Genomic DNA, 8,805 nt, shown 5'->3' on the forward strand with positions numbered 1-8,805 from the left:
TCAAAGGTAAGAGCAGGGTGTAGGAAAGGATTGCGGGAACCTGGACCAAGGGCAGCCGTCTATCCCACTGCTAGGCCTGCTGGCCTGGGGAGGTGACCAGGCGGTTGTGAGTGGAGAGGCTGCCTGAGCGTCTCTGTGGTCTCAGTTGAGGGCCGCAGCCAGACTGTGGCAACCCCACAGGGGACGTTAGGGGGAATAAGTGCCTTAATTCCCTCTGCTCTCTGCCTCCCATCAGCTGGCAATGCTCCCCACTGGTCAAAGCAGAGGGTAAGGGTACCCATCAAAGCAATTCCACAAGTGAGCATCCCGGGGCATCACAGAGTAGGGTGGAGAAGTTGGGGAGCAGACCTGGAAGTGAGAGGAGACCCAGTCCCAACTCCACCCCTTCCCAGACAGCAACTCTGGAAAAGCCCCTCAACTTTCCTGGGCCTCAATTTCCTTCTCTGTACAAAGGACAGTGAGTGTGCTTATGTTGTTCCAAATTTGAAATTCAATGATGAAATTAAGGATTCCAACTTGGAGCCCCGAGTGCATTGACTGGCTGCCAGCACTTGGTTTCTAAGAGTCAGCAATGAGAACACAAAATCGAGGCCACTAAGGAGCCAGACACCCTGGACATCCAGCCCAGAAACCCTGGACATCTGAACACCACACCAGTGAGAGGCTTGCTCAGCAGGTCGTGGAGGCCTGCCAGGACTGGAACCCAGAAGCAGTCTCTCTCTCTCTGCAGGACCCTGAGGTGTGCACATGCACACACACAACCACACACACAGACACACACAGTGGAGCTGTAGGAAGGGCAATGTCTCACCTTGGCCCCTCTGGAGAGAAGCAGCAACAGGCTAGTCACAGCCCAGGTCTGCGCTCTGGATGGCTGAGGTCAGTGGAGGGACAGACAGCAGGGCCAGGCCTCCTAGCCCTGCCCAGAATCATGGGCCCAGCTAGAAGGGAACTGGGCAGCACTAGTCCACCTCCCTGTGAAGAAATCCTCCAAGGCACCCTAGACACGTGTCATCTAGGTGGGACAATGACAACCCACTCCAATATTCTTGCCTGGAAAATTCCATGGACTGAGGAGCCTAGCAGTGGTAGGTTCTTTTCAAAGGTAAGAGCAGGGTGTAGGAAAGGATTGCGGGAACCTGGACCAAGGGCAGCCGTCTATCCCACTGCTAGGCCTGGTGGAGTGGTAAAGAGTCAGCCACGACTGAGTGACTGAGCCCACTGGCAGCAATGGAGAGGGAGCTCACCACCTCACAGGGCACCCTGGGCAGCCACCTGCCCCTGGATGCCCAGGCCCCTCTGGGGCAGCCCTTGGAACCTCAAAGTCAGACTCCAGGCCCTCACCCCACTTCTGTCTACCTGAGATATCGCTTCCGTGCCCAGAACAAAGGCCCCTGGTGAAACCCGCAGCCCTCTGCCCTTTACTTCTTTATCACCCGCATTTCAAGCTCACAGGAAGAGGGTTTTCAAAACATCAGAGTCAGAGCAGCACTGTGGTCAATTTTTTCAAAAGAAAGGAAACCAAAAAGAATCAAAGAACTGCAGGTGCAGCAGATTAAGACCCTGCAGGGTGGGCAGGGGCCGAGGGCAAGGAAGAGTGTGCCCGCCTGCATGAGAGGCCGCTGCTTGCCCAGATCCCCAGGGTAGGAGTGGGCGAAGGGGCGGTGGGGGGGGTGGGCAACTGGGAAAGGACAGCAGGGCTGCCGCGCTGCTTTGTAGGTTGAGAGGAGACAGCTCACATGGCCCGCACTCTCGCCAGCTCTTGCCTGCACCTATGACAGTCTCTTAAGTCTCTGCAATGCAGTGGCAAATTTCCTTTTTCCGAGCAATGCCAGCCGTGTCTCTTGTGCTCCTGACGTCTCAGCATCCTGAGCTCAGAGCAGGAAACACTAGTGTGCACGTCTCTGCTGTGACTGCCTTTGAATTTACCGAGCTGCTTATTAAAGGTGTGCACCATGAGACTGTTTCTTTTACTGCCTGGACGTCACTTTTGCTTCTTTTTTCTGATTTCCTTTCCCTTTATTTTATCTTGTTTATTGAGTGAATCTTTTTAGAAAAAAAAAGTTGTGAAATGTTTTTAAAATGTGAAAAAGCAGAGGGATTATATAATGAGCATCCTAGTATCCAGCTTTACCAGTTCGTAAGAGATTGTCACATTTTTTTCCCTCTTTTTGCTGTGGTACAATATACTAACACAAAATTTACCGATTTAACCATTTCAGTCTCTTTTAGAAACATAACATTATACATACAGCTAAAGAGCCCTATGGCCTCTCCACCATGCCCTTCCCTTCTTCCCTAGAAAAGTGAAGTGAAGTGAAGTGGCTCAGTCATGTTCAACTCTGCAACCCCATGGGCTGTAGCCTGCCAGCTCCTCTATCCGTGGAATTCTCCAGGCAAGAATATTGGAGTGGGTAGCCATTTCCTTCTCCAGGGGATCTTCCCGACCCAGGGATCGAACCCAGGTCTCCTGCATTGCAGGCAGACTCTTTACTGTCTGAGCCACAAGGGAATCCCTAGAGGTAACCACTATTCTGAATTTGATTCTCCTACAGAAGTGATGCATGGATGTTGTAAAATAATCCATGTAGTGGAGAAGATACAGAGCCAAAAGTAAACTTTCTCCTGCTTCCCCCAGCCTTAAACTCACTTCCCCCTTGAAGTAACCATTGTTAAAACTTTCTATGAATCTTTCCAGGTATCTTTTAATACAAATGAATACATTAGTTTGTTTTCTTTCATTATACACGTGAGCTTACACTATGCATAATGTTCTCCAACATGCCTTTTGTTTCCAGTTATCACTGTTCCTTGGAATTTTTCTGTGTTAGTACTACTAATTCTACTGTGTTCTTTTTAACAGCTGCATGAGATTCTACTTTATTTGATAGTTTCCCATGGAAGGGTATTTAGGTGGTTTCCAGAGGCTTAGCTATTCTAAACAAGCCTACACGGAACATTCTTGACATATAGTTTTGCTCACTTGTGGGAATACTATATATCTGTATCATAAATACCTGAAAGTGGAGTTTCTAAGTAAAAAATATTGAACATTTGACACCTCGAAAGATATTGCCAACCTCCCGTCTAAAATTGAACAACTCAAACACCAACAAACTACATGTGAGAGTTTCTATTTCCCCACATCCTCGAGAACATGCTTTTTCATACCACTTTTGGTCTTTTGTTTATTTTCTTCTGTAAGCTGTCTGCTCTTACCCTTTTTGAACCCTAGCATTTTATGGGCTGATTTTTACACTTGATCTTTGATCCATCTGGAATTAATTTTAGATGATATTCTTTTCAATGAACATTTATTGATGTTCCCACTCTGTAAATAGATTGAATGAAGCACTGAGATAAAGGTAAAAGCAGATTTCTCTCCATTCAACAGGCCACAACTAACCGATTTTGCCTTCCCATTTAGAACTAGCTGATGTTGAGGCTCTAGGTTAAGAAGTGGACCATCCATAATGGATGAGTGAACACAGAGGCACTGCCAACATCCAATCAGTGATTTGTTCTATAAACAGGCAGCAGTGGATTCAATCACTAGAATTTTGTTTTTTTTTTTTTCCTGAAGAGATGTGTATTGCATGTGGGAAGAGGGGTGCACACACGCTTGGTGGCCAGAGGAACAGACCGTGGCAGAGAGGAAACAGGCCACCAAACCCATTCTCCCTTTTCCACTATGATGAACTTCAAGCTGGGAGTATGGCTGCCCTTCTGGGGATAGTATTTCCCACCTCCGTGCATTTAGAAAGGGCCATATGACTACATGGGCTTCCCTGGTGGCTCAGTTGGTAAAGAATCCACCTGCCAACGCAGGAGATGCGAGAGACGTGGGTTTGATCCCTAGGTCAAGAAGGTCCTCTGGAGAAGGAAATGGCAACCCACTCCAGTATTCTTGCCTGGAAAATCCCATGGGCAGAGGAGCCTGGTGGGCTACAGTCTGTGGGGTTGCAAAGAGTCAGGCATAACTGAGCACACACATGCACGCATGCACTCGTATGACTACATTCTCACCAGGGGAATGTGAGCGGAGCTGGTATTAGCCCCTCGGGCTATAATGGTTTTAAAATATGACACACATTCTTTGACTCTCAACTACCAAGTGATGGGTGTCCATGACCGCTCCACTTGAACCTGGGTGGTCTTCATCCCAGAGGAAAGTGGAAAGTCATGTGATCGCTGAGACTAAGGCATAGAAGGCTGGGCAGCTTCTACCTTGAGGGAAGACTCACCCTTGATGCCCAAGTCTCAGTAAAAGAAGTCCAACTCCTGTGACGACCCCAAGTTAGAGAGGCCACATGCCCTGGAACAGGCCCCACTGAGCCGTCTTCTAGCCAAGCACCAGGTGAGTGAAGACACCCCCAGACAATTCAACCCCTACCACTTGAGTCACCCCTAGCCATCTGAGTCTTCCTAGATGAGGCCCCAGACATTGTAGAGTACAGACACAAGCCATGGTCCAAGAATTCTGCCCCAACTCCCGGCATTCCTCACAGACCCACAGAATCAATGAGAATAATGAAATAGCTGATATTTTATAGTACTATTTCAGAGTGGTTTGTTATCCAGTAATAGATATCTGGAACCAAGCCAAGACCAAGGAAACTCTTCCCCTTCCTGCTGACTCCAACCCAGATGTGGCAATGATTCAGCCTCCACGATGCAGATGACAACTCCTAGGATGACAGAGCCACTGGAGGAAAGGACCTGGGTCCCAAAGGACCACATGGAGCACTGCTGCCAGCTGATAAGGAAAACTTACCTTGAGGCGTATATGTGAGAGAGGAACACTTGTCTTTAACCTTTAAGCCAGCGGTCCCCAAACTTTTTGACACCAGACACCAGTTTCATGGAAGACAATTTTTCCACAGATCAGAGGGGATGAGGGGGATGGTTTCAGGATGATTCAAGCATATTATATTTATTGTGTACTTCATTTCTGATCTAATGCCACCCTAATCTGACAGGAGGTACCTCTCTGCAGCCCAGAGGTTGGGGACCCCTGCCTTAAGCCAAACAAACAAAACATGTGGTACATATGAAACTAACACAACATTGTCCATCAACTGTACTCCAATAGGAAACAAACAATACAAGGATACAGCAGTGAGCAAGGCGCACCACGTCTGGGGAAGAGGATGGAGGGAGGGGCCACAAGGGCAGATCAAACCCCGCAAGAGAATACAGTTGGTTATTTAATGACAGTTGTAATCAGTTCTTTGCAGAGATATACAGGAAGCTGTGAAAACCGTTCAAAGGGCTCTCACCCGGTGTGGGTGGACAAGGAAGGTAGCCCCGAGGAAATGATGCTGCTTTGAGAGCAAAAGGGTGAGTAGAAATTAAGTAGAAAGATGGAGAGGGAAGAGAGGAAGACTGCTATGGCACCAAAAGTGGGTGGAACATGTACAAGGGCTCTGAGTCAGGAAGGAGATGGTGAGTTTGAGGAACTGGAAAAAATAAAAACCACCGTGGGCCTCATGGGTCAGGCTGAGGATTTCAAACCTGACCTCTAAGAAATACGAATTCATGGGATAGTTCCAGCAGGAGAGTGACTTGATTGGATCAGCCCCTGGAAGCTGAGGGGAAGACACGGGGGCAGGGAGACCAGTGGGAGGTAGATGAAGACCCTGTCTATGGTGGGGACTGTGGGGAGAAGTGATTGGGTCTGATGGATATTTGGGAGGTGGCTGGTAGGACTTGGAGGGTAGGGGGAGATGGTTGAGAGAGAGACGAGGGTTGAGAGAGAGACGAGTCAAGGATGAAACACCAATAAAATGATGTCTGGTCTATAAGTAAGTTATGATGTCATGGCCAGAGGAAACCTAGGCAGGGCCAAGTCCAAAGGTAGCTCAGGTCAGGAGAACGGGGACTGGACTTGTTGGCGGATGCCTTTGAGCAAGCCATTTCCTCCATCTTTATAAATTGTCTATAACATGAAAACAACTTACTACACAGAACAGCTTTTGTGGAAGGACAATGGCTGCCTTCATTCACCCCAGAACACTTAGCGAGTGGTGCCTAAGATATGCAGTAAATAAGATAAGTACATAAAGTACATGGTGTGTTAGCAACAGTGCCAAGGAGAGCAAATAAAGTCGGGAAAGGAGACAGAAGGCAGAAGCAAAGTTTTAGATAAGATGTTTAAGGCATACGCTCATGAACAGGGTGTCCAGGTTCTATGGAACCTGAGTGAGGCTTCCCTCTGGAAAATAAACATTAAAACATCTTATTTTTTCAAATTTCACAAAACACATGGCTCTGTGACTAGACCTCTAGAGCTTGGAAGGGGTAGGTGTGAGTAAGGGGGCCCCGAGCATAGGCATCAAGGATTTTCTCAGTAATTCCACCTCTGCTCATGAGTAACAGAGCTGTAGGAAGCGTGGAGGGTGACTGTGGGTGTCGCCAAAAGAACCTGCTTTGTGTGACTTACAGTAAGTCACTCAACTACTCTGACACCCAATTTCCTGAACTGTAAAAGCCCTTATAAGGTTTTAAGGAGTAAATAAAGGCTTGTAAATCAAACTTCCAGCTCAGAGTAATACGTGGTAGCTAATTATTTTGATTTTTATTTCTATCTGACACAGAAGGAGAACCATGGTCTCAGCTGTGGGAAGTGACCAAAATAAAAGGAGGATTATGAGCCCCACACTGCCTGGGAAGGCTGGGGTCAGTGGCTGCAGGAGGTGCACATCGTGTGCATGGTTTTGACCTGTGGAACTGGTGTGTGGCAATGGCCCTCATGTGCTGCCTTCTGGAGAACAGCCTTAGAGAGACCACACATCGAATGAAGTCCTAGCTTCCCCTAGGTACTTGAATTCATGAACAAGATGAACAGAAAGAGGGGAGGCTGAGCACACAGTTAACACTGCACAATAGTCGTCCTTTGCACAACTATTACCACTGTCTCCCAAGCCTTCTCTCTCCTGTGAACAAGGGCAACTCTTAAGGAAAAACTGATTGCATGGCTGCAGGAGAGGAGGCAACAGTCGCAAACAAAAAAATCATTGCAGTGGGTGTTGGACAAGTAGGTATGGCATGTGCCATCAGCATTCTGGGAAAGTCCCTGGCTGATGAACTTGCCCTTGTGGATGCTTGGAAATGCATCTGCAGCATGGGAACATCTTTCTTCAGACACTTAAAATTGTGGCAGAGAACAGATGACCCTGTGACTATGGGGATAACCGCAGGAGTCCACCAGTGAGAGAGAGAGAGTCAATTCAGTCCGGTGCGGAGGAGTTTTCTTCAAATTCATCATTCCTGCGATCATCAAGTACAGTCCCATTTGTATCATAAGTGTGGCTTCCAACCCAGTGGATATCCTCATATATATTACCTGGAAACTAAGTGGATGACTCAAGCACCATGTGATTGAAAGTGGGTGTCAAAGTTTCACTATTTTATGGTTGAAAATTTGGCGTTCATTCCAGCAGCTGTCATGGATGGATTTGGGGAGAACACGGCGACTCAAGTGTAGCTGTTTGGAGTAGAATATATGTGGCCAGCATTTCTGTTCGGGAACTGAGCCCAGAAATGGGAAAGAACAATAATAGTAAAAATTGGAAGGAAGTATGTAAAGTGGTAGTGGAAAGGGCCTGTGAAATCATCAAGCTAAAAGGGTAACCAACTGGTCTGTTGGATGACATGTGACTGATCTCATTGAATCCATGGTGAAAAATCTATCCAGGATTCATCTGGTGTCACAATGGTGAAGAGGATGCATGGCATTTAGAATGAAGTCTTCCTCAATCATCCATGTGTCCTTAATGTCCAGGGGTTAACCAGTGTTAGCAACCAAAAGTTGAAGGCTGATAAGGTTGCTCAACTGAAGAGAAGTGCAGATACACTGAGGGACATCCAGAAGGACCTGTAAGGCCTGTGGCTTCTGGGTTCTCAGCTGAAGAAATTTCAAAACTCCTACATGAGGGAATTCCCTGGTGGCCCCATACTTCAGACTCTGCTTCCACTGCAGAGAACACGAACTCGATTCTGGGTCAGGGAACTAAGATCCTGCATACTGCGTGAAGTGGCCAAAACATAAAAATAAAAATAGAAACAAAAACACTCCAGTGTGATTATCCATGAGCCTTTGGTTTTCCTCCATGTACATGGATCACAGTTTGCTTTTTCTCTTCCTAGATGTGTGAATATGGGCTCAAAGAATCAAAGGCCATGCTTGTGGTTTAATGTTTGCAATAGGAGCCCTTGCTCTAGGAGTATGAACTATCAAAATAAAAAATAAAAAGCAAGATGGAAGGAGAGAAAGAAAGGATGGAGGCTGGGAGCTTGGGTATGTCTGGATTCCAATCCTGCCTCTGCCTCTGCCAACCTGTGGCCATGGCTGGTGGCTTCATATGCTCGAGCTGCCACTTCCTCAGCTGTCACATGGCAGGACAGTCCTAACAATGCTGGGCAGAAGGGTTGTGACGACATAAAGTGCAGACGGGCACAGAGCGAGGGGTCACTGCTCCTGCCCCCTCCTCTTCCCAGTCAGATACACACTCTGGGACCTGTACCAGGAGGAGACATGTCTACGACTGCAGCCTTGGGCATCCCGGGACTGAAAGTTCTCCGAGGCCCTGGGTGCATGGCTGTCACAGCACATGCTCTCAGCCATGTCACAAAGCAAGCCTGGCTCGTGGTGGGTGCTGGTGACGTTCAATGACCTAAAACAATGAAACCCATAATCAGAGGGTGCTCCGACTTGGCTGCTGTGGGTTTGTTTGCCCACGCACGAGACACAATCATCTTGCTTGGAGTTGCATCGGCCGTTAGCCCTCAAGTTCTGTTGCTAAG

General features: G+C 47.7%; 1 pseudogene; it reads left to right on the forward strand.

The window, feature by feature from the left end:
- The first annotated feature begins 1,547 nt into the window (after positions 1-1,547).
- Positions 1,548-8,073, forward strand: LOC133040933 (L-lactate dehydrogenase B chain-like; annotated as a pseudogene).
- The last annotated feature ends 732 nt before the right edge of the window (positions 8,074-8,805 follow it).

The sequence above is a fragment of the Dama dama genome, chromosome 20 (genome assembly GCF_033118175.1).
Source record: "Dama dama isolate Ldn47 chromosome 20, ASM3311817v1, whole genome shotgun sequence".
Lineage (NCBI taxonomy): Eukaryota > Metazoa > Chordata > Mammalia > Artiodactyla > Cervidae > Dama > Dama dama.